General features: G+C 46.0%; 1 protein-coding gene across 1 annotated transcript in view; it reads left to right on the top strand.

The window, feature by feature from the left end:
- Window positions 1-17225: 17225 nt before the first annotated feature.
- The window catches only part of LOC122932760 (galactosylgalactosylxylosylprotein 3-beta-glucuronosyltransferase 1-like), a 95945-nt gene continuing 85348 nt past the window's right edge, over window positions 17226-27822 (top strand). Inside the window, exon 1 of the mRNA XM_044287355.1 lies at window positions 17226-17580. The gene's annotated coding sequence lies outside the window, so the exon portion shown is untranslated. The remainder of the gene's footprint in view (window positions 17581-27822) is intronic.

Here is a 27822-nt window from a genome sequence, read left to right as displayed (position 1 = left end):
AAGAGATGACGTCTGGATGGGAGCATATGTTGTTCTAGAACCTGAATATATTTTTCTGCATTGATGGTGCCTTTCCAGACATGCAAGCTGCCCATGCCACACGCACTCATGCAACCCCATACCATCAGAGATGCAGGCTTCTGAACTGAGCGTTGATAACAACTTGGGTTGTCCTTGTCCTCTTTGGTCCGGATGACATGGCGTCCCAGATTTCCAAAAAGAACTTCGAATCGTGACTCGTCTGACCACAGAACAGTCTTCTATTTTGCCACACTCCATTTTAAATGATCCCTGGCCCAGTGAAAACGCCTGAGCTTGTGGATCTTGCTTAGAAATGGCTTCTTCTTTGCACTGTAGAGTTTCAGCTGGCAGCGGCGGATGGCACGGTGGATTGTGTTCACTGACAATGGTTTCTGGAAGTATTCCTGAGCCCATTCTGTGATTTCCTTTACAGTAGCATTCCTGTTTGTGGTGCAGTGTCGTTTAAGGGCCCGGAGATCACGGGCATCCAGTATGGTTTTACGGCCTTGACCCTTACGCACAGAGATTGTTCCAGATTCTCTGAATCTTCGGATGATGTTATGCACAGTTGATGATGATAGATGCAAAGTCTTTGCAATTTTTCGCTGGGTAACACCTTTCTGATATTGCTCCACTATCTTTCTGCGCAACATTGTGGGAATTGGTGATCCTCTACCCATCTTGGCTTCTGAGAGACACTGCCACTCTGAGAAGCTCTTTTTATACCCAATCATGTTGCCAATTGACCTAATTAGTGTTAATTGGTCTTCCAGCTCTTCGTTATGCTCAAATTTACTTTTTCCAGCCTCTTATTGCTACTTGTCCCAACTTTTTGGGGATTTGTTGACACCGTGAGAATTTGAATCAACGTATTTTTCCTTTAAAATGATACATTTACTCGGATTAAACGTTTGATCTGTCATCTACGTTCTATTACAAATAACATACTGACATTTGCCATCTCCACATCATTGCATTCAGTTTTTATTCACAATTTGTTTAGTGTCCCAACTTTTTGGGAATCCGGTTTGTATTTTAAGCCAATCTTTTTTCCTATTTGATGCCCGGTACTAGCACGAGCTCTGGGGGACCGCAGTGGGATCCTGTGTGACCCCATGTATACTAATCAGTTATGGTCAGTTTGCAGTGTTCACCAGCGAACACATGCAGGCTGCCATCTTTAGTAAGGTAGACTCACCCGTCCGGCGATGCACAGGTAAGCCCTTACCTGTGCCTGTGTTGGGAGCCAGTCTGAAATCAAATGCGGTCATCGGGAACAGGCACTTCCGAGAACAGCCCGATGAAGGCCCCCGGCGGCTGTTCTCAAAACTGCCTGCTCCCGGTGACTGCATTTGATTTCAGACTGGCTCCCAATACAGGCACAGGTAAGGGCTTACCTGTGCATCGCCGGACGGGTGAGTCTACCTTACTAAAGATGGCAGCCCGCATGTGTTCGCTGGCGAACACTGCGAACTGACCATAACTGATCAGTATACATGGGGTCACACAGCATCCCACTGGCGAACACTGCGAACTGACCATTACTGATGCTGATCTCCTCCTGGGCTGGTTGGCAGACACCAATTGCTTCTAGATGATAATAAGGATGGGTTCACATCTGCGTTCTAGATCCAGTTATTGCTTTCCATAAGATGAAAGTCAAAACGGAAGCCTTTAAGAGGCATTCCGTTTTAATCCCTCTTAATAGAAGTCTATGGGAATCATTACGGATCCGTCTGGTTCCCGTTATGCAAGATGGAAAACAAAGTCCTGTCGATAGGACTTTTTTCTCAGTTCTGCATAATGGAAACGGGATGGATCTGTTATGATTCCCATCGACTTCTATTAAGACGGAATGCCTTTTAAAGGTTTCCGTTTTGCATTCTGTCATAATATAAGTCTATGAGCAGCATAACCTTCCGTCTTATGGACTCCGCTATTTTCTGTTAACGGAAAGCCAGAACGGAATCCAGAACGCAGATGCGAACCCACCCTAACCAGTGGACAGAGAATATTCTCATCTGGACACGTTACATCGATGACACATCCTGTCCACTTGATTTATGTGAGAATATGACAGGAGAATATGAGGACATCTGGAAGCTAGGACTGAATGAGCCCTCACGATTGGTTATTTTCTCTGATGTTGCCCTCAACACCAATTTATCCCAATGAGATTGCATCCCTTTTATGTTGATTTATATATGATCCCTGGGATAATGTTAGATGATCCCCATTTACAAGCTGTCCTCTAATAATGTGAGTACCCCTGATGACAAGAAGTTCCCACCGAGTACCCCCAAGGAAGCAATTTTGTCATCGATCTATTCTGAGTCTCCGTCAGCAGTTCATTCAGATTTAACACAAAGAATAGCGCAGCATGCAGCATCAATCAAAATGACAGACACTAAATTTGGACCCGTCGTAATTGTTTTTTACATTCAGCACTATCCAACATACAGGATACTACAGCACCACATCCCTATTACATCCAGCGATATCTCCTCTGAACGTAGATCCTCTTTCCTTATCATCTCCATTCAGCTCAGACCACTATAACGCCTTCATGCAGCCACATCTCAGCTCTTCAGGGCTCACCACACAAGTATTTATGTGTGGCAAAAATATTTCCATCATCTTCACCATCCTAGTGTCTCCACACACAGTGTCACCCTGCTCACACCCACAATACTGTGCCTTTTGTCCTCTCTAATGCTGCCAAATGCTATACCTCAGAAATAGTCTCCCTGAAAATACTAGTACCGAACAAACGTTGCCCTTTATAATTATTGCCAGAGTTCCCTCAAAATAATTGTTCCCAGTAAATATTGTCTCTGACAGCAATAGTGCCACAAACATTCCCCCCGTATTGTCACAATAGTAATATTACTCCCACAGTGCCCCAATATTAATAATGCACCCTACAGTGCCCCAATAGTAATAACTCGCCCCCAGAGTGCCCTCAGTAGTAATAAAGCCCCCATAGCACCCCCAGTAGTAGTAAAGCCCACCGTAATGCCTTCAATAGTAATAAATCCATCATGGTACTCCCAGTAGCAATAATGCCTCTATGTGCTCCTCAGTAGTAATACAGCCCCACAGTACCCCAGTAATCATAATGACCCCCTATAGTGGCCCAATGGTGTACTCTCCCAAAATAGTAAAGTAAACTGACAAAATCATATACTCACCCCACTCCGGTTCCATGCCGTTGTCCGCAATGCTGTGCAGGACATGGGCCCCTTCCGGCCAGCATCCTGAGCTGCCTGTGTGGTCCCCTCATCTTCACACCTAGTCATCTGTGACCTATGAAATCGAACGGCAGGGAGGAAGACTTCATAGACTTCCCGCAGTATTCAACTGGGATGCTGCCCTGAAGACAATGATGTGGTCGACTGTGGAGCGGCCCTACGTTGGTGCCCTAACAATGGCTTATTGTTGGAGGATAGGGCAGTCCTGCAGAGATTGACAGCTCTTTTATGTAGCTCTCACCTCTATGATACTATCTCCAGGGTATTCTGTAATTGTCGTCCTATCTACGTAATTGCTGCTAATGAGATAGGAATGGAGGGTATTAGTCACTACCGGTCATCAGAGCCTGAGGGGGGCCACATAAGAAGACCCATGGTAGGTAGGTAGCCCTGTTATTGATTTTGCACAAGAGTCAAGGATCTTCAAACTCGTGAGTCGGGTGATTGATGCCGCTTTACTACCTTTAGCCTACAAGCTTCATGTTGGTTACTCATCCTCTTTAGTTAATAACGAGTATTCTTGTGGTTTGTCCCCTGATGAGCCTATACCCAGGCCGAGCATACTAGTTTTGGGGGATTTAGCAGGAAGCTAATGGGGTAAGTTCCAGGACATTGTCAGGGCAGTTGCTTTGCTTATTGAGGGCAACTATAAAGAGCTCTGAGGGCAGTACTAGTTCCCCCGTATACTGGACATTGACTTCCTTATTTCACCAGGGATTGTATTCTTTCCTGTATTTTGATACTTTATGTTCTCTATTGAAGTATCAATAAAGGTTATGTTTTATATTTCACGATTTCAGTGACAGGTGGACTGGATTATGTGCCAGTTACGTGCTCTACCAATGGTCATAAAAGGCTGCAGGCGGAAGGACAACACCTGGTGCCCGCGAGCAGAGTCATCTCTACAGGGGGGTGGGATAAAGATCATACACCTCAATTACCAAACTGCCCGATGGCAAAACATATGTCAGGTGACCTGTATTAATATTGCTAAAATAAAGTCAGGGAACCCTCCACCGAAGCCATGCCGGTCCTGTCCATTAACGGGCTAATAATAGGACAGAGTACAGGCTGTCCACTGTTTTACCCTGCGTGATGGCAGTGTGGAGCGTCTGCAGTGCGTCAGTGCACATGGCAGAGGTAACAGCATCTCCTATTGAAACTTACTGAAACACAGCCCCCCCCCCCCCGACAGGGGTATGTGGGGGTCGCTGTGGCGAAACCAACCTCGCCACTGGGTTTTGGAGAGGGCTGTTTAAAAGCCTCTTGCCTCAGGATTATGCCCATAGTAACTTTAAAGGAGAAAACAGACCGGCCGCACAGCTTAAATCTGTCTGTAGAATTGTATTTTATGTTATTATGCGTTCGGTTAAATTGTATGTTATGTGAGGGCACCAAGATAGCTAATATTATTGTATTCGTGTATTCTGAGGGGTATGGGGATATGGGGATATGTTAAATGTCTGTGTTTGCTGTGGGGGTGTGCCATTGTGTGTTTAAATGGTGATGTCTGTCCTGTTGTCTCCACATGTGTATTGGTGATCTCCCTTTGTCCTGAGAGATAATTGGATTGCCTTTGGTTGTCTCTGGGACAAAGAGGAGGAAACCATGATGCATTGTGGGGATGTGTTGTATCTGTTCTGTATTTGCAAAACTGTAATAAAAACCAGGCTGGGTGTGCCAGCACATCAGACCACTGCTGACCCTCAAGACAGAGCCTTGTCTCGTTATTGGGGGGATTCCCTGTATGCTGTTGGAGACTGATTGCCAGGAGTGTAAGCTGACTGTACGCTTTTCCTGTTCGTCTGCCGGCAGCTATTTGCGAGGTTCCAGCTTGGAGTGCTATTTTGTATCCAGTTCGGGAGGTTGGTGTTCTGCAGTAGCTGTGCCTGTCTCCCAAAAAGGGGCATATCGCCTAAACGGATTTTAACCCCTTGTCTGCTGAAACGGTCCGTTACATTGGTGGCAAGCAGTGGGATTGTTCCTACAGCCAGAAGGTCAGCTACAGGAGACACCATTTCTTTGGATTTTACAACTTAAGGGCAACGCATGTCTCAATACAGCGACCCTAAAAGCACCAGGATGGAACCAGCAGTGGAGTACAGATACTCTGTGGAGGAATTTGACCGTATGATGTGGTTCCGGCTGAACTTCTTCGGACCCAATCCAGCGGAGAAATCCGTGAAGTTCGTAAGGAGTCTAGTGTTCAAGACCCTACTATACCGGGCAGAAGGTGACGGTCAGCTGCCACGTTGGGTGGACCTCCATCGGAAGTTACAGTTGCGGGACAGTGGGAGCCCAGTCTTCATTCCCCAGCGGCAGTGTGAAGTGCAGGGAGGGGAGAGCAGCGGCCTCCCTCCCCAGCGGCAGGCTGAGTTACAGGGGGCAGAGGTAGTTGTTCCTGCCCCCCAGCAGCAGCATGATTTTTTGGGAATTGGGAGCCTAGTCTCCATTCCCCAGCGGCAGTGTGAATCGCAGGGAGGGGAGAGCAGCGGCCTCCCTCCCCAGCGGCAGGCTGAGTTACAGGGGGCAGAGGTAGTTGTTCCTGCCCCCCAGCAGCAGCATGATTTTTTGGGAATTGGGAGCCTAGTCTCCATTCCCCAGCGGCAGTGTGAATCACAGGGAGGGGAGAGCAGCGGCCTCCCTCCCCAGCGGCAGGCTGAGTTACAGGGGGCAGAGGTAGTTGTTCCTGCCCCCCAGCAGCAGCATGATTTTTTGGGAATTTGGAGCCTAGTCTCCATTCCCCAGCGGCAGTGTGAAGTGCAGGGAGGGGAGAGCAGCGGCCTCCCTCCCCAGCGGCAGGCTGAGTTACAGGGGGCAGAGGTAGTTGTTCCTGCCCCCCAGCAGCAGCATGATTTTTTGGGAATTGGGAGCCTAGTCTCCATTCCCCAGCGGCAGTGTGAAGTGCAGGGAGGGGAGAGCAGCGGCCTCCGTCCCCAGCGGCAGGCTGAGTTACAGGGGGCAGAGGTAGTTGTTCCTGCCCCCCAGCAGCAGCATGATTTTTTGGGAATTGGGAGCCTAGTCTCCATTCCCAGCGGCAGTGTGAAGTGCAGGGAGGGGAGAGCAGCGGCCTCCCTCCCCAGCGGCAGGCTGAGTTACAGGGGGCAGAGGTAGTTGTTCCTGCCCCCCAGCAGCAGCATGATTTTTTGGGAATTGGGAGCCTAGTCTCCATTCCCCAGCGGCCGTGTGATGTACAGAGAATTGGGAGCCGAGTCTCCATTCCCCAGCGGCAGGCGGAGTTACAGGGGGCAGAGACAGTCGGTCCTGTCCCCCAGCAGCAGCAGGATTTGTTGGGAACTGGGAGCCTAGTCTCCATTCCCCAGCGGCAGCTTAACGCACCAGGGGGAGACAGTAAGCCCCACAACTGTGCAGATCGGACCGTGGTCTCTGCACTCACAGCACAGGGGGTAGGGACAGTCGGTCCTGTCCCCCAGCAACAGGGCTGTTTAGCCAAAGAGGAGACAGTCGGTCTCCCCCTCAAACAACCAGATCTCCAGCCATCTCCGCAGGGATACCAGGAGGAGGAGGTAAGCGAGTCCTCCCCTTCCCAGCTATTTCCCAACCGAGTTCTGGGGGCAGGGGATGAGCCTGCAATACCCACTGATCCCTTCCCAGCAGAAGAGCTGGCATCAGGGCAGAGAGCCGCTAGCCTCTGCTCCACCAACCCCCTTGTTACAGGACTAGCTTGTACCCCCCTCACCCCAGCGGAAGAGCTGGCATCTGGGCAGAGCACAGTCGGCCTCTGCCCACCAAGTACCTACAGCTCCAAGCTGGAGAACCACAAAGCAAGGAGTAGCAGATGCACACTCAACAGCTGGGGACCTACAGAACAGAGCCAGGCCCCAAAATTCAACAGGTCCAGTATTGGGTTGTGGGTGGGCTGCCAGACTAACTGAGGTACCGACCGGCGTGAGGTCAGGTATCTGGTTAGTCTTCCCTGGGGGGGGGGGAGATGTGTGGCGAAACCAACCTCGCCACTGGGTTTTGGAGAGGGCTGTTTAAAAGCCTCTTGCCTCAGGATTATGGCCCATAGTAACTTTAAAGGAGAAAACAGACCGGCCGCACAGCTTAAATCTGTCTGTAGAATTGTATTTTATGTTATTATGTGTTCGGTTAAATTGTATGTTATGTGAGGGCACCCAGATAGCTAATATTATTGTATTTGTGTATTCTGAGTGCCATTCACCTAATGATATGCACTCAGACTTGAGCTATCTGGGGATATGTTAAATGTCTGTGTTTGCTGTAGGGGTGATCTCACTTTGTCCTGAGAGATAATTGGATTGCCTTCGGTTGTCTCTGGGACAGAGAGGAGGAAACCATGATGCATTGTGGGGATGTGTTGTATCTGTTCTGTATTTGCAAAACTGTAATAAAAACCAGGCTGGGTGTGCCAGCACATCAGACCACTGCTGACCCTCAAGACGGAGCCTTGTCTCGTTATTGGGGGGATTCCCTGTATGCTGTTGGAGACTGATTGCCAGGAGTGTAAGCTGACTGTACGCTTTTCCTGTTCATCTGCTGACAGCTATTTGCGAGGTTCCAGTTTGGAGTGCTATTTTGTATCCAGTTCTGGAGGTTGGTGTTCTGCAGTAGCTGTGCCTGTCTCTCAGAAAGAGGCATATCGCCTAAACGGATTTTAACACACATTCAGCCCTTCATTAAATAATAACCTCTGCAATCAGAGCGCCCAGTGTCATCCAATAAGAAGGTCAGCAGCGGTATCGGCATTAGAGGTCATTTGCATACCTTATTGCCTTTGGATAATATGTTGCATGGATGCACAGGACCTTTTTGATCACATAATCTAGTGATGCGGGTCCTCAAGTCATAGTCAGAGCACATGCCTGTGCTACGGCAGGCGATGCAGTTTGCAGTTCTTTACTGAATAAACAGTACGATACAACAAATAAAGACAGGTACAACCCGCTCGCAACGTAGACGTTTCTTGAACCTAGAGACAAAATTCAGTTGTCGGGAACAACTTCAGCAATGCAAACCAATCAGTATTTTTCTATAGATACAGTTCAGCAGTCCTTACAGCAGGTGCCAATTTAAAGGGGTTTTCCATGTTTTTTTTTTTCTTTTGACGGCCTATGATCAGGATAGGTCATCAATACGAAACCACTGATAAGCTGTATGAAGTGGCTGGGGCTGAGCAGCTTCTATCAAATGAATGGTGCTGGGCTCTGTAAGCTGAGGGGAGGCCGTGGCACTCATCGAATCTCCGGTGAGCACTGCGGCTTCCTCAAACAGCTGATTGCTGGGGAGCCAAGAGTCTGACCCCTGTCAATCTCATATTGACGAGATGGCGGTCCTACTCGTGGCATAAAATCCTAGATATTCTAAAAATCCACAAACAGGGCTCAATCCCACATTTAATCCCATATCACATCCTAGATATTCCTCCTTACTGTGTGGAGATAACATATTAAATGTCTATGAGGGACAGTATCAAATGCCTCAGCAAAATCTACCAACACTGCATCCACAGCCGCTCCTCTGTCCAGGCTACTATTGACCTCACTACATCCACAGCCGCCCCTCTGTCCAAGCTTCTACTTACCTCACTACATCCACAGCCGCCCCTCTGTCCAGGTTTCTACTTACCTCACTACATCCACAGCCGCCCCTCTGTCCAGGCTCCTACTTACCTCTCAATATCAAGAGCTACCCCTCTGTCCTGGCTTCTACTTACCTCACTACATCCACAGCCGCCCCTCTGTCCAGGCTACTACTGACCTCACTACATCTACAGCCGCCCCTCTGTCCAAGCTTCTACTTACCTCACTACATCCACAGCCGCCCCTCTGTCCAGGCTCCTACTTACCTCACTACATCCACAGCTCCCCCTCTGTCCAGGCTTCTACTCACCTCACTACATCCACAGCCACCCCTCTGTCCAGGCTTCTACTCACCTCACTGCATCCACAGCCGCCCCTCTCTCCAGGCTTCTTCTCACCTCACTACATCCACAGCCGCCCCTCTGTCCAGGCTCCTACTCACCTCACTACATCCACAGCCGTTCCTCTGTCCAGGCTTCTACTCACCTCACTACATCCACAGCCGCCCCTCTGTCCAGGCTTCTACTCACCTCACTACATCCACAGCCGTTCCTCTGTCCAGGCTTCTACTTACCTCTCTATATCCAGAGCCGCCCCTCTGTCCAGGCTTCTTCTTACCTCACTGCATCTATAGCCGCCCCTCTGTCCAGGCTTCTACTTACCTCACTACATCCACAGCCGCCCCTCTGTCCAGGCTACTACTCACCTCACTACATCCACAGCCGTCCCTCTGTCCAGACTTCTACTCACCTCACTACATCCACAGCCGTCCCTCTGTCCAGGCTACTACTCACCTCACTACATCCACAGCCGCCCCTCTGTCCAGGCTACTACTCACCTCACTACATCCACAGCCGTCCCTCTGTCCAGGCTTCTACTCACCTCACTACATCCACAGCTGCCCCTCTGTCCAGGCTTCTACTCACCTCACTACATCCACAGCCGTCCCTCTGTCTAAGCTTCTACTTACCTCACTACATCCACAGCCGTCCCTCTCTCCAGGCTTCTACTCACCTCACTATATCCAGAGCCACCCCTCTGTCCAGGCTTCTACTTACCTCACTACATACACAGCCGTCCCTCTGTCTAGGCTTCTACTCACCACATCCACAGCCGTTCCTCTGTCCAGGCTTCTACTTACCTCTCTATATCCAGAGCCGCCCCTCTGTCCAGGCTTCTTCTTACCTCACTGCATCTATAGCCGCCTTTCTGTCCAGGCTACTACTTACCTCACTACATCCACAGCCGCTCCTCTGTCCAGGCTACTACTTACCTCACTACATCCACAGCCGCCCCTCTGTCCAGGCTTCTACTGAACTCACTACATCCACAGCCGTCCCTCTGTCCAGGCTTCTACTTACCTCCCTATATCCAGAGCCACCCCTTTGTCCAGGCTTCTACTTATCTCACCACATCCACAGCCGACCCTCTGTCCAGGCTACTACTTACCTCACTATAACCACAGCCGCCCCTCTGTCCAAGCTTCTACTTACCTCACTACATCCACATCCGCCCCTCTGTCCAGGCTCATACTTACCTCACTATATCCAGAGCTTCCCCTCTGTCCAGGCTTCTACTCACCTCACTATATCCAGAGCCGCCCCTCTGTCCAAGCTTCTACTTACCTCACTACATCCACAGTCGCCCCTCTTTCCAGGCTTCTACTTACCTCACTACTTCCACAGCTGTCCCTCTGTCCAGGCTTCTACTCACCTCACTATATCCAGAGCCACCCCTCTGTCCAAGCTTCTACTTACCTCAGTACATCCACAGCCGTCCCTCGGTCCAGGCTTCTACTCACCTCACTATATCCAGAGCCAGCCCTTTGTCCAGGCTTCTACTTACCTCACTGTATCCACAGCCGCCCCTCTGTCCAGGCTTCTACTTACCTCACCACATCCACAGCCGTCCCTCTGTCCAGGTTTCTACTTACATCACTGTATCCACAGCCGTCCCTCTGTCCAGGCTTCTACTTACATCACTGTATCCACAGCCGTCCCTCTGTCCAGGCTTCTACTTACCTCACTGCATCCACAGCCGCCCCTCTGTCCAGGCTTCTACTTACCTCACTGTATCCACAGCCGCCCCTCTGTCCAGGCTTCTACTTACCTCACTGTATCCACAGCTGCCCCTCTGTCCAGGCTTCTACTTACCTCACTACATCCACAGCCGCCCCTCTGTTCAAGCTTCTACTTACCTCACTACATACACAGCCGTCCCTCTGTCTAGGCTTCTATTTACCTCACTACATACACAGCCGTCCCTCTGTCTAGGCTTCTATTTACCTCACTACATCCACAGCCGTCCCTCTGTCCAGGCTTCTACTTACCTCCCTATATCCAGAGCCACCCCTGTGTCCAGGCTTCTACTTACCTCACCACATCCACAGCCGTTCCTCTGTCCAGGCTTCTACTTACCTCTCTATATCCAGAGCCGCCCCTCTGTCCAGGCTTCTTCTTACCTCACTGCATCTACAGCCGCCCCTCTGTCCAGGCTTCTACTTACCTCACTACATCCACAGCCGCCACTCTGTCCAGGCTACTACTTACCACACTATATCCACAGCAGCACCTCTCTCCAAGCTTCTAGTCACCTCACTATGTCCAGAGCCGCCCCTCTGTACAGGCTTCTTCTTACCTCACTACATCCACAGCCGCCCCTCTGTCCAGGCTTCTACTTACCTCACTACAGCCACAGCCGTCCCTCTGTCCAGGCTACTACTTACCTCACTATATCCACAGCCACCCCTCTCTCCAAGCTTCTAGTCACCTCACTATATCCAGAGCCGCCCCTCTGTCCAAGCTTCTACTAACCTCACTAAATCCACAGCCGTCCCTCTGTCCAGGCTTCTACTTGCCTCTCTATATCCAGAGCCACCCCTGTGTCCAGGCTTCTTCTTACCTCACCACATCCACAGCTGCCCATCTGTCCAGGCTTCTACTCACCTCACTATATCCAGAGCCACCCCTCTGTCCAGGCATCTACTTACCTCACTACATCCACAGCCGTCCCTCTGTCCAGGCTCCTACTTACCTTACTATATCCACAGCCGTCCTTTTGTCCAGGCTTCTACTCACCTCACTACATCCACAGCCGTTACTCTGTCCAGGCTTCTACTTACCTCACTACATCCACAGCCGTCCCTCTGTCCAGGCTTCTACTCACCTCACTACATCCACAGCCGTCCCTCTGTCCAGGCTTCTACTCACCTCACTACATCCACAGCCGTCCCTCTGTCCAGACTTCTACTTGCCTCTCTATATCCAGAGCCGCCCCTCTGTCTAGACTTCTATTTACCTCCCTATAGCCAGAGCCACCCCTGAGTCCATGCTTCTACTTATCTCACCACATCCATAGTCGTCCCTCTGTCTAGGCATCTACTTACCTCACTATATCCAGAGCCACCCCTCTGTCCAAGCTTCTATTTACCTCTCTATATCCAGAACCGCCCCTCTGTCCAGGCTTCTACTTACCTCACCACATCCACAGCCGTCCCTCTGTCCAGGCTTCTACTTACCTTACTACATCCACAGATATCCCTCTGTCCAGGCTTCTACTTACCTCACTACATCCACAGCTGTCCCTCTGTCTAGGCTTCTACTTACCTCCCTATTTCCAGAGCCACCCCGTGTCCAGGCTTCTACTTACCTCACCACATCTACAGCCGTCCCTCTGTCCAGGCTTCTACTTACCTCACTACACCCACAGCCGTCCTTATGTCCAGGCTTCTACTCACCTCACTACATCCACAGCCGCCCCTCTGTCCAGGCTACTACTCACCTCCCTATATCCAGAGCCGCCCCTCTGTCCAGGCTTCTACTTACCTCACTACATCCACAGCCGTCCCTATGTCCAGGCTTCTACTCACCTCCCTATATCCAGAGCCACCCCTCTGTCCAGGCTTTTACTTACCTCACTGTTAGCATTGAGCGAATCAAGCTTCAGATCATAGATCCGAAGTTGATTTGTTCAAAAACTTTGGTTTAATGCTGTATGCAGTCCTGTCTCCACACAACATTAAAATGTATATGCTTAGAATTGAAGCCCGAAGTTATTTATCGAAGTCTCGCACCACAAATTTTGCTTCCGCGCAGCACATACATTTTAATGCTGTACAGAGACAGGACTCTCTATAGAATTTAAACAACGTTTTTGAATGAATCGACTTTGGAACTATGATCCGAAGCTCGATGTGCTCAACACTAACTCACTACATCCACAGCCGCCCACCTGTCCAGGCTTCTACTCACCTCTTTACAAAGACAAATCAGGTTAGCCTGGCAATGTCTGTCTCTTATAATCCTGTATATTGTCCCTGAAGAGTCCTTCCAACATTTTTGCCACAACAGAAGTTAATGGGGTATTCCAGTTATTTAACTTTTTTCAGCTCATGTAGTGTTGGTGTGTATGTTGTGCACTTAAAGGGATTGTCCGGGTTCAGAGCTGAACCTGGACATATCCCCTTCTTCATGCAGGCAGTCCCTCTGATATAAGCATCAGAGCAGTGTAAAATATATAAAAAAACAGCCCATGCCCTGCACAATGCAGCGCAGAGCAAGGGAGAGCATTGGAGCATGAAATGTTCCAATGCTCATGTCAGAGGAGATGAGTGGGGGAAGAAGGGGATATGTCTGTGTTCAGCTCTGAACCTGCACAACCCCTTTAAACTAAACTGATACATATCAGCCTCTGAAATGACTCTGCTTTTAAATGATGCACCCAATTCTTCCAGGTCTACTTCTCTATCTCTTTACACCATGGAGAGAGCATCCTCTGTCATGTGATGTTTGTGAGAAAGACCGAACAATACATACAGATAGAGACATGGAAATAGTGAGAGATATAAAGTGAAAAACATACTGACACAATGTAAGATTTGCAGATAGATTGGCTCAGACAGATTACCATTATTTAGGGGACCTACCTGCTCTGACGTAGTCTTTTAGCATTTATATATTTAAAGAATTTTGGGAGATTTGTTTTGCTCTCTTTGGCCATCTGCCAATTAATTTTGTATTTTTGATAATTTTATCTTTCCATTGCAGATTTTATTTAACCCTTTGTAAATTTCAAAAGCTACAGCTGACCCCTCAGAACTGTATTCTTAAATGCTTATTTTTGTCATTTATTGCCCTCATTGATCCCAGAAATTCCTGAATATTACTTTACTGATATTCCTTATAATTACCTCATTGATCGCAGATATTCCTGATAATTACTTCACTGATCCCAGAAATTCATGATTATCACCTCACTGATCTCAAATATCCCTGATACTGTCTCACTAATCCCACATTTTCCTTAGAATTAGCTCACTGTTCCTAGCTATTCCTGATAATTAGCTCACTGATCCCAGATATTAATTAAAATTAGCTCAGTGATCCCAGATATTCCTGATAATTACCTAATTGATCCCAGGATATCTGGATTATTTCTTCACAGATTTTAGCTATTCCTAAAAACAATCTCACTGATCTAATATATTCCTATAATTAGCAAATTGATCCCAGATATCCCTTATAATTAGCTCACTGATCCCAGATATTACTGATTTTTATCTCATTGAGTTCTGATATACCGTATCTGAGAATTTCCTCATTGTACCTTATTTAACCCAGATAATCCGTACATTAGTTTACTGATTCCAGATATTCCTCACTTTTCCAAAATCTCTTCCAGACATAGATCTCTCACCTTCGTGCTTCTCCTTTCACCACTGCTCATTCATCCCAGATGTTCCCACTTCTCTTCTGTCTACACACAGATCCCAGATGTTCCTGGCAATCTCTCATGACCTCAGACCCAAGAATTCTTATTCTTCCAGTATTTATATGATCTGCTTCTTGCTGGAATTCCCTAATTCTCCCATATTCTCACACCTGACAATTCTCTGCTTCTCACTGTACCCATATCCCAGATTTTCTGCTAATCCTATCACTGCCATAGATAGAAGAATTCCTAGATTCCCCCAGAACCAACAACAATCTAGTTCCCACCATGCGGCACCCAGATATCCTAATAATTTTATCATTATGATTCTCCTAAATTTCTGATCACCTCATGACCTCAAACATTTTCTGTAAAAGATCCTGAAAGTCTTCCCCCATCATTCAGGAATTCTCCCAGATTCCAGATCATTACATCTCAGCATAAACCCCACAACTCTCCAAATACCACCATAATGCCCACAGATTCAAGATATCCTGATAAGCCTATCCATTGCAGAGATCCCAAAATTCTATAAATCTCCCAGATTTTTTATTACTTCATAGATCCAAGATATCCTGATGATCTCATATCCTGGTTTATCACAGATTTCTAATTGCCCCCCACAGTTCTCTAACTTACCACCAAATATCCTGATACTATCACTGCCACAGATCCAGAATTCCACGATTCTCCCTGATTCCTGATCACCTCATCACACCAAAGACCCTTCAGCTCTCTACTTCCCACTACACTGTACCAAAACCACAGTGATTCTGATCATCCCATATCTGACACAGAATTCCTCAGTTTTCCCAGATTCTTGATCATCCCATCAGATTATAGACTCATAATTCTCTACTTTCCAACTCTGAGAGATCCTTGATAATCCTGATCGATCCCACGTATCCCAGGATTACCTAATCAACCCTTAGGTGTAGACCCCAGACGTTCCCACCATACTGTACACATATTCCAAAATCCCCGGATTCTCCAAGATTCATGATCACTACATTGAACCCCAAATTCCCACCATACCAATCCCCAGATCTCCTGATCACTACATAGACCCTGTATGCCCACATCCCCTGATTTTTCCAGATTCCTGCTGTCTATCCCAGTACAACCCCACAATTGTCTGGCTCCCACCAACTCCCTGATTCCTAATTATCCTACCAGACTGAGCACACAATCTTCTACTTCCCACCAATCCCATTCCTTTCCAATCCCTGCCACAGATCCCAAATCCTTGATCACCTCTTGGCACAATCCCCTAATTCACTACTTCCCACCAGATAATCCACAATTTCCTGATTCACCCCTCGCTATAAACCCCTCCAGTCCTCTACTTCCCACCTTACTGATCTTAGAATCCCCCGATTCTCCCGGATTGCTATTCTCCTGATTGCTACATAGACATCCCCCCAATTCCCACCATACTGATCACCCAAATCCCCTGCTTCTTCCAGATTCCTGATCACTACATAGACCCCTGTACCAGCCCCCAAACCCTCTGATTCCCCCAGATTCCTGCTGCCCATACCAGTACACCTCCACAATTTTCTGCTTCCCACCAACTCCCTGATTATCTCAGATTCAAGATTCTCAATCCTCTTCTTCCCACTCTACTGATCCCAGAATCCCTTGATTCTTCTAGATTGCTAATCACCTGATTTCTATACAGACCCCCAAATTCCCACTAAACCAATCCCCAAACCCCTGATTTCCCCCAGATTCCTTCTGCCCGTCCCAGTAAACCTCCACAATGTTTTGACTCCTAACCATACAATCCTCTACTTCCCACCAGATATTCTAATCCCATCGCTGCCACAGATCCCAAATTCTTGATTACCCAACTACACAGTCCCCTAATCCACTACTTCCCACCAGATATCCCACAATTCCCTGATTCACTCCTTGCTGTAGATCCCCCCAATGCTCTTCTTCCCACCTTACTGATCCCAGAATTCCCCCCATACTGGTCTCCAAATTCTCTGATTCTCCCAGATTTCTGATCACTACATACACCCCCCAATTCCCACCATACTGATCCCCAAATCCCTTGATTCACCCAGATCTTTGATCCCCATCTCAGTACTGACAATCATATCATTGCCACTTATCCCACAATTCCTTGATTCTCCCAGATTCCTAATCTCCCTCATCACTGCACAGACCCCGCAGTCCTCTTCTTCCGACCCCACCATTCCCGATTCCCTGATATCCAGATAATCCCATCACTGCCCCAGATTCCAGAATTCCCTGATTTTCCATGGATTCCACAGATTTTCTCCCCCTCGCTCTGCACGCTTCGCCCCTCACAGGTCTGCACTGCTCCTCAGCACGTTCCTGCTGCTGGTACTGAAGATGCCGAGGAATCAGCAGCAGCTGCTGGAGATGTTGCAGCATTGAGGGCGACTTGTGCAGGCGGCTATGATGAATGCCCTTCATTCAGACAAGACTTTGATCCATCCTTCAAGCCAATGCTTCAAGACAGAGGATAAAAAAAAATTAAAAATCCTCACTTTTTTTCCACGATAGCCATCTCTCTCTGTCACTGCTAGCTTAACCTGCGGCCAATCAGAGCCCGGCGCCTCCTAATCTCCCCCAAATACCTCCCCGCCATTCAGATTTAAATGCAAGGTTGTGCATTGTTCTCGCTCCCTCTATCCCTAGACATGAAGCAAGCTGGGGAGGAAAGAGAACAGTTTTACGCCTTTGCTTTCTCCTGGCGTTTGCACTGTTAAGGTGGCGCAGTGATTCGCTTGCAGTAATCGAGAAGATTGATCAGGGATACCTTAAGAGGTGTCATTGTATTTGCTCAGCCTGGCTCAGCTGCATCGTAGAGGCTGAGGCATGGGATTCTCCATCCAGTGACTCCAGAAGAATGCTGTAGGCTGCCTCTCCGCCTGTGCAAGGGGCAACCGGACCACTGACCATCGCTGCTTGTATCTGCACAGCCGTACGAGTATCTCCTGCACGTTTTCCCTTGTCTGTCACATTGCAACTGAGAAAATGAAGCTGCCTCCTTCAGCCAGGTACCGTCCCTACTTTCTTTAAAATTGCATTGACAAGAAGTGACACCGGTGAGGGGGGCAAAATCGTAACTAGGCTTAGCTTCACCCAGTGCAAAGATTCAGTTCTAAATGCCTGCATCCTACCCCTTGTGCACCTGCTATGCATCTGGCTGGGGGGGGGGGGGGGTGACTGTCAGCTCTTCAGCCCAGGAGACTCTTCTTCTGAAGATATAGCATTGCAGTGTTGTGCAAGGAAGCTGTGAAGATAATAGGAGTATAGGAATAACATCTGTTGCCCTTTATGGGGTTAAATAGGAAATTTTAGGCAAAATTGGCATCAGTTGCCCCAAGGAACATAGGGGGGGGGGGGGGGTATTTTACCTGGACCCAAAAAAGAGATAAATTGATGGACCTGTGACATTTTTTAATACAGCGATGGGCTCCAGTATCAGAATTGGGCATTTCCCATTGTAAATTCTGCTATTCTGTATTGCAATTTGTAGGTTCCTACCACATTGGCACGCTGAGATTGGAGTGCCAGCATGCCGGCTGACAACTCGCCGGTTTATGGTGCCAGCTGTGTACTAACTGGATGCATATTGGGGGTCTCAGAGGGGGGAATAATGAGATTTCACCTCCGCAAAGTACAAAATGTATCCCCTGCCTGGGGCAGTAGGAGAACCACCTGCAGACAGTATGAATACTAAGAAAGGTGCACATGGAGTACTTTGCATGCAGCAATGATACAATGTATTCTCTATATGAATCTGCTGCGTCCCTTGTACCTTCTCCTTGGGCTCCTTGGAGCTGGAGGTTTTTTCCCCCTTCCAATGTCCTCCTCGGCTGTAGACAGAGCGCGGGGAAAAGATGGTCAGCTGTAATACTGAAGCTTCCACAGAACACTGCAGGGGTTATGTCTGACAACCCTGTTCCCACATGTGGCAGCTGACAACATCTACTGACGAAGACCCTAAACTACCATTTCTTTACCTTTGAGTGGAATTGCCCTTGAAATCCTTGGTTAGCTGTGGACAGAGCTGTGTTTGCTCATCCTGGATACACTTTGCATAATACAATAATATGATTTGTTACAAAGTAATTTATATTGTTTTGCTGAATTGTTTTACTTAAAGGGACAGCGCCCTTAATTAAATTAGGGTATCAAAGGCAACAGCTGGGATGGGCGACAATTTTATGATATACACCTGATTCTTCATCCATTATGGGGGCTTGTGGAAAAGGGGAGATGGATCCCGGATATCTTGGATACCCCCTATAGGCATATGGGAGAGCGCTATGTTTTACGCATCCATAAGAATTGTCCTTATGGATGTCGTTCATATGCAGCAATCATGGGATGAGATGTTCTTGGTGTGAATACACAGGTTCTTACATGCAGAGAAACCACACTCATCTGGGGGATACAATGGTCATTTCTAGGGTCCCCGACTCCCCTCCTTGTAGGTCTAAAAGGGGTTTTGTAGAGTCCTCTCCACCAATAGTCTGGACATATCCCCCGTACTACCGGTTATATCAGTCATATGGGGTAATATGGGGCTCAGCGGTCAGTGCTGCTGTCTTGTGCGGGGTTCCTCCAGGTTCTCTGCTTTGCTCCAACATTACAGAAACCTATCATTATTACTAGGTGAATGCTAATTATCCCTGATGTGTGAGAAAGACATAATGAGATTAGATTGCAAGCCTAGCTGGTCAAAAGGCAGACGGAGATGGATTCTGTGTACAGTGCTGCAGAATAGAGAGATAGATCGATGATATATAGATAGATAATAGAGAGGTAGATAGATAGATAGATAGATATGAGATAGATATATAGATAGATAGATAGATAGATAGATAGATAATAGATAGATAGATATGAGATAGATAGATATTAGATAGATAATAGATAGATAGATAGATAGGAGATAGATAGATAGATAGATAGATAGATAGATAGATAGATAGGAGATATATAGATAGATAGATAGAGAGATAGATAGGAGATAGATAGATAGATAGATAGATAGATATGAGATAGATAGATATTAGATAGATATTAGATAGATAATAGATAGATAGATAGATAGATAGATAGATAGATAGATAGATAGATAGATATTAGATAGATAATAGATAGATAGGAGATAGATAGATAGATAGGAGATAGATAGATAGATAGGAGATAGATAGATAGATAGATAGATAGATAGATAGATAGGAGATAGATAGATAGATAGATAGATAGAGATAGATAGATATGAGATAGATAGATATGAGATAGATAGATATGAGAGAGATAGATATGAGATAGATAGATAGATAGATAGATAGATAGGAGATAGATAGATAGATAGATATGAGATAGATATGAGATAGATAGATAGATAGATAGATAGATATGAGATAGATAGATATGAGATAGATAGATATGAGATAGATAGATATGAGATAGATAGATATGAGATAGATAGATAGATAGATAGATAGATAGATAGATATGAGATAGATAGATAGATAGATAGATAGGAGATAGATAGATATGAGATAGATAGATAGATAGATAGGAGATAGATAGATATGAGATAGATAGATAGATAGATAGATAGATAGATAGATAGATAGATAGATAGATAGATAGATAGATATGAGATAGATAGATAGATATGAGAGAGATAGATAGATAGATAGATAGGAGATAGATAGATAGATAGATAGATAGATAGATAGATATGAGATAGATAGATAGATAGATAGATATGAGATAGATAGATAGATAGATAGATATGAGATAGATAGATAGATAGATAGATAGATAGATAGATAGATAGATATGAGATAGATATGAGATAGATAGATAGATAGATAGATAGATAGATAGATATGAGATAGATAGATATGAGATAGATAGATAGATAGATAGATAGATAGGAGATAGATAGATAGATAGATAGATAGATAGATAGATAGATAGATATGAGATAGATAGATAGATAGATATGAGATAGATAGATAGATAGATAGATAGATAGATAGCCTGGCTTGTGAAAGGCTCGGTTGTTGAGCTGAAACGTTGCAATCACTTTGGGTTAATAAAAGACTTTTGGTTTTTTAACTCCCTGAGAGTGCTGCCAATTTTCGGGATTTTGTGTCAGTCCCTTTGGGATTGCACCTTATTGTTCATATCCTAATCCTTCTATTTTGTATTTTTAAGGGCTCATACACACAAACATGTGCGGCCCATTTTTTTGCAGTGCATAGGCACGGACCGAAAATCCCACGAATGTGCTCCGTAGTGCTTCCGTGGGGTTCCACTCCATGCCTCCGCTCCGGACCATTCCTTATCTTGCGGATCCATTCCAAGTGTTTGCAGGCTGCAATACGAGCACGGGCCACACACATTCGTGTGCATGAGCCCTTAGGAATACAGATAGATATGAGTGAGATAGATGATAGATAGATAGATAGATAGATATGAGGTAGATTAGATATGAGTGAGATAGATGATAGATAGATAGAGATGAGAGATTGATGGTGTCATAGCCCCGATCCTGCTCTATGGCAGTGAGGTGTGGGGCCCGGCCACCTACCCAGACCAGTCAAAGTGGGATTCCAGCCCAACAGAGACCTTCTATCTAGAGTTCTGCAAATAACTCCTCCAAGTCCATCGCAGCACCTCCAACATGGCGTGCCGGGCAGAGCCAGGCAGGTTTCCACTATGGTTCACCGTGCAGGAGAGAGCAATATCATTCTGGGCGCACATACAGGACAGCAGCCCCGGCTCTTACCTCTACTAAGCCTGGCTCAGCCACAGGGCCCAGAGCAAACCCTGCAAGCACCCGCCAACAGACAGCAACAGAACTGGAACCCATACAAACACCCGACATGGAACAGACAACAAGACAAACGGGAACTAGCACAGAAGCAGATGCCTGGACCCTAAGCGGGATGGAAGCATGGCGGTCTCAGGCAGAGCTTGACACAGACCAGAGCTGCACACAGACTAGAGATTTCCCCCTCCGGGGAAGCCAGGGACCCTCTCACGAAGGCAGGACAAACATGGGACAGGAACAGAAAGAAACTATAGGCAGACAAGGATCAGAAGCAGTAGGCACTGCCAGGCAGGACGTAGGACAGGATGCAATCAGAAGCAGTAGGCACTGCCAGGCGAAACAAGGAACAGACAAGGATAACATAGACATCATACAGGACAGATACAGATTAGACAAGGACATAACCTCAAACACCATCACAGAACAGGTACCAACAACATCAGACAAGACAGCAACAACATAATAGAACAGGGAACAACAACCAACACCAATGCAAAACCAGGCGACACCACACAGAAGGGTAGATGGTAAAACCCCCTGGGTCAGCAGCAAGGGGCCACACCCAGTAAGGCACTTGACAGAGAATAGATTGACCTCCTGGCTGAGCAGACAGGTGCTACACCCAGCAAGACACAAGAAAGACTGACCCCAAGCCCCACAGCTCACAGGTAGAAATAGCTGCTTAATGAGGGCACCTGATAATCCACACCCAGGCACAGATCAGGGGAAGTTACCCCATCCGAACAGGAGCACAGAACACAAAACACACAGGCTGCAAGAACAAGACATTGCCCCTGGCAACCAGCATACACGGAGACCACCACAGCCAGTACGCCAAAGCACAAACAACCCGTGTAACACAAACAGAGAAGCATCATGGGGAGAGCAAACATTCACAGGAATTAGTTCACAGAAGACACCGCAGTCAGCACACAGCCCTAAGCAACCAGCCTGCACAGGTGGCAGCCTGCAGCCAGTACACGAGAGGGCATGCAGCCTGCCTACACGGACACAACTGTCACAGTGAACCGCACTGTGACATTACCTCTCTTTCACACCCTCCCTCTGACAAACATGAACGCCAGGCAGAACATGCTGACACCCTCTTACCGAAGGCAAAGAACCGGAAGCCAAGACTCAGAACACAGGCTCAAACAACAGATCACAGAAACCAGACCCAGGAACAGAAACTTGGAAAAATCAAGGCCAAGAAAGGAACGCCAAACACGGCACAGAGTTGTCTCGGTATTGCATACTGTCACGTGCCAAAGGCCCAAGGCAGACCTCCGGAACGTCATGCGAACAGGGCACAGGCAAAACAGATCAAGGACCCACAGAGAACTTTATTACAAGTATAATAAAAGCACATGACAGTGAGCAGGTGGGCAATAGTGGTAGCACTACCACAGAACCAAGTCCATCGGCAGACCAGAGGCAAAACGGAGAGAGCGGAGAGCCAGTGCACCCCGTTCTTCACAGAGCCCCTGGTGGTGGGGCCGAACTGGGCCGAGGGCTCACTGGTTGCACCTCCAGGAAGGCCCTGGTACACTTGGCCCCTACCTGTAAGGAACCACGCTGGTGCAAGCGGAATAGGTCCGCAAATCCAGAGATGCAGGGCGGAACAGAAACACGGAACGAAAGCACTACGGAGTGCTTTCGTGGGGTTTCGTTCCATGTTTCCATTCCACAAAAAGATAGAATGGAATGGACGGATCATGGACCCCATTCAATTCAATGGGTCCGCGATCCTCATGCGGCTGGCCCACTGTCGGTGCTCGTGCATTGCACAGGCACGGGCAGCACACGTTCATGTGCAAGAGGCCTAACACAGACAAACAGAGAAGCATCATGGGGAGAGCAAAGATTTACAGGAATTAGTTCACAGAAGACACCGCAGTCAGCACACAGCCCCAAGCAACCAGCCTGCACAGGTGGCAGCCTGCAGCCAGTACACGAGAGGGCATGCAGCCAGCACATGAGAGGGCATGCAGCCAGCACACGAGAGGGCATGCAGCCAGCCTACACGGACACAACTGTCACAGTGAACCGCACTGTGACAATGAGATAGATAAATAGGTAGGTGTTAGATAGATAGATAGATAGATAGATAGATAGATAGATAGATAGATGGATAAAAGATAGATGATAGATGTTAGATAGATGACAGATAGATATAAAAGAGAAGAAAAAAATGCAGCACTTTCAGATGGTGAAAAATGCAAGATCCTTTATTCACCCGTGCAACGTTTCGGTCCGCTTACTGGGACCATTCTCAAGCAGCATATACAAAGTCACAATACATATTTATAGAGGGTCAAAACATTTGCATACACAATTACCAATTAATGACAAATCTTAAATTTAGGTTTATATATGCAATAAATACATAAAATACGTGTAGCGCCATATGCATAATAACATGTGCATCATTTTCTGCCACCATAAAACTAACCTTCTAAAATTAATCATAATTTATAATAAGTAATTACCAGTGATTGCTATTCATCTGTGCAAATAGTGTTCGCCTGTAAAGATATTAGATAGATAATAGATGATAGATAGATAGATAGATAGATAGATAGATAGATAGATAGATAGATAGATATGAGATAGATAGGAGATAGATAGATAGATATGAGATAGATAGATAGATAGATAGATAGATAGATAGATAGATAGATATGAGATAGATAGATATGAGATAGATAAATAGATAGATAGATAGATAGATAGATATGAGATAGATAGATAGATAGATAGATAGATGGATAGAAGATAGATGATGGATAGATAGATAGATAGATAGATAGATAGATATGAGATAGATAGATAGATAGATAGATAGATGGATAGAAGATAGATGATGGATAGATAGATAGATAGATAGATAGATAGATAGATAGATAGATATGAGATAGATAGATAGATAGATAGATAGATAGATAGATAGATAGATGGATAGAAGATAGATGATGGATAGATAGATAGATAGATAGATAGATAGATATGAGATAGATAGATAGATAGATAGATATGAGATAGATAGATAGATAGATAGATGGATAGAAGATAGATGATGGATAGATAGATAGATAGATAGATGGATAGAAGATAGATGATGGATAGAATAAACAGTGCATCTCTGATGATTTTGGCTGCTGGTGAAGGATGTGGAGGTTCTTGTGATTATATTTTAATGCATTATAATGGTTTAGTCATTTTGATATTAATATCGGACCCAGGATGTCATTTCTCATACTTCAGTTTTGGTTTTTCCAAACTTTCATTAAACATTTTTGCTCTGCTTTATCCCGTGTGTGACATAATCAGATAAGGTCATGTTAATCAAGTTATAATAGTACATACGATCAACCTTTGTTTTAACCATCTCCTAATAAACACTCTGAAGAGTGCTGTAAATAATCAACGGACCTATTATGACTTGAGTAACCTGCCCTTATTTGATACTGTCACACATAGAGGAGAAGTGGCCCAGTGGTTACATTTTGTTTGATAAGGTGATCGCGTCGCTATGCGCAATGCAACCGCACTGATATGCGCAATATGACTGCGTTGCTAACCGCTGACTTGCGCTTTAACCCGCGTCTCAGCCTATGCCAGATCACGTGATGCTTGTTCGCCACATGACTATGTACGTACGCACAGCTTGTAGTGTCTCTCTTTGTGCGTGCGTTCCTTTTTGCGCATCGCGAGACTTGGGTATCGCGCTTGTGACATGCGCACTTTACAATGAGAGACGCCAAGTGTCATGGATTTCTCCATGCTGGTCAGTAAAGATCCTCCTCCCCTCTTCATTGACTATGTTTTTAACCTTTGCACCTGGCACCTCACAGAAGATTTAAATGATTTGATTATGATATACGTAATTAATGTTTGGTCACATTTATATACATTATGCTTTGAATCTTATATTTATGAATTGGGTGTTACTTCTGAATCCTGGAATTGTAATTTATGGATTATTCATTTTGCTTTGTAAACACGATTATGTACACAATTTATATTCGTATGTGCTAATTGTTTTTATTAATTGACTATCATGTGGGCACGCATTTATATCCGTATGGAGCACCATTGTATTGGTGTCATTGCTTGAGAAAGGTCTCATTAAGAGGACTGAAAAGTTGATGTTATCTGGTGAATAAAAACACACTTTTTGGGAAGTGCTGTGGAGTTCGTTTTTCTAGATAGATAGATAAAGATAGATATGAGATAGATGCATAGATATTGGATTAGAGATGAACTAATTGATTCTGAACAAATCGGATAAATTTCAAAAATTTCAAAAATTGTACAGCCAAATAAATCAGAAGTTTTGCAGCTCTGCATAGGGAGGGACTTTTCATTCACAGTCCATACTGTTGCTGGCAATTGAAAAGTTCATGTTGCACTGAAAATTCTGCAATCAAAGTCTGCAACAAACTCATTTTTTTCCTGTAACTGAGAAGCCAGACAGATTTATTTTGCAACCCCAAGTTTCTGCAGTTCATAAGTGTTCTATAGGTTTATTGCCAGCACCTCCGGCACCAACATCAATAGCTTTCAGATGTAGCCGAGCTAAAATGGACTCATGCGATCTTGTGGCAAAAGCCATTGAAATACATTGAAAGAGTTTGTTAACCTTTTTGTGCCATTTTTTACTTAACGAGTTAACCGTGAAGTTTAGCTCGGCTGCATCTGTACATTCTGCTGCAAATGCACTGTATCGTATCAAGATCCTGTGCAGTTTTAGCGAATGGGTTGTACTGTAAAAACGAAATGATTATAGTAACGTCATTCCACTTATTGTATTACCATTGTAAATTGTCAATACCTGTTTGCAGTGTATTTGTAGAAGGGGAGGGACATTTAATTTTGCCTTTGTCTATTAATTACAGAAAAAAAACCACTTGTAATTTTCCTACCATTTAATAATATGTATACCAAACCTGTGACTTTACATTTATAGGCCTCATTATAAAATGTCTAGTAAATGATAGACATTCCTTGTCATCCGAGAGTCATAATGTGGGTAGTAGTGCAAACAGGGATAGCAGCGCCACCAGCTGTCCCACCAGTAGTAGTGTGCCACAGTTCTCGCTCACCTTCCGATAGGTGCAACATTATTATTAAGGAGAAAGAGGATGAGATTGTGGACTGGATGGCTCACTGATGAGGAGGTCTCCTCTGAGTCTGACACAGTGCCTTGGAGCCAAGGGTCACAGCATTCTTCCTGCTTCTCCTTCTTGCAGCCCCAGGGAAGCCTTTCAGTTGCATCCTATCTGTTTTCACTGCCCTCTCCTAGTGGATCACCTTATTTTTCCTAGGAAGAAGCAGCTAATCCCTATGTGCTATGGAAGATACTCAGGAGATACTCAATGGAAGATACTCAAGATAGTCCCTCTGTTGATGACTTGTGTGAGAAGTGTCAGGTTCATCGCCGTGAGGAGGAGGTTCAGGCAGAGGTAGGAGATGGTGGTGGTGGTAGTAGTAGTGGCACCTGTAGTCATGGTGGTAGTAAGGGCAGTGGTAGTGACAGTGGCACTTGGGACAAATACAGAGGAATAAATCGGGAAGGGGCCAAGGATCACACAATGACATATCACACTCTGATAAAAGTGGTGGGGAAAGTAAGGACTCTGATGATGATGTGCATTGGACAGGACCTGGGGTGCCGAGGAGGAGGTGACATATGAGAAGACGAGTGGTAGCAGCATCAGCGATAAACAGTGGAGGCAATTTACAGCCAAAACCTCCAAAAGGAGGCTAGCACAGGAACTGGTGATGCCACAAAATGTGCCTGACCTAGGCCAAGCCTGGCTGTCTCAAGCTTTGTGCGAGCAACTATTGTCTTGTGCTTTTTCTCCACAAGGCCAGCACACAAAACCACAGCAGCCATGTGCAATATCTGCAGGATTAAAATAAGATGTAGGCATTCAAACACAAACATAGGTACCAGAGCTCTATTGCAGCACATGAGGCAGCATCACCAGATCCTTTAGGAAAATAAAACTGGCCAGCATTCAAAATCAGAATAAGTCTGTCCTCCTTCTACTGGTCTCCACATCCCCAAGCAATAAAGTGTCCCGTGTCATCGTCAGCTGCTTCTTCTCCTCCTCCTTGTCCTACATTCATAATGAAATGTGTGTCAACCACCAACTAGCTTATGCGCAACAGAACCCCCACCTCGTCGAGTTACTGGACGCTTGCTCAGAACAAGCCACTGCTTTTTTTTTTCCCCCATAAGGCCTCTTGCACACGACCGTATGGCCTTTTTTTTGTATTTTGCAGTCCGCAAAAAGCAGATCCACAAAAAATACCGATGACGTCCGTGTGCATTCCGCTTTTTGCGGAACAGAACAGCTGGTCCCTGATAGAACAGTACTATGCTTGTCCGTTATGCGGACAATAATAGGACATGTTCTATCTTTGA

This window comes from Bufo gargarizans, chromosome 3 (genome assembly GCF_014858855.1).
Source record: "Bufo gargarizans isolate SCDJY-AF-19 chromosome 3, ASM1485885v1, whole genome shotgun sequence".
In the NCBI taxonomy this organism is placed as follows: Eukaryota; Metazoa; Chordata; class Amphibia; order Anura; family Bufonidae; genus Bufo; species Bufo gargarizans.
This window is presented reverse-complemented; position numbering and strand designations above follow the sequence as displayed.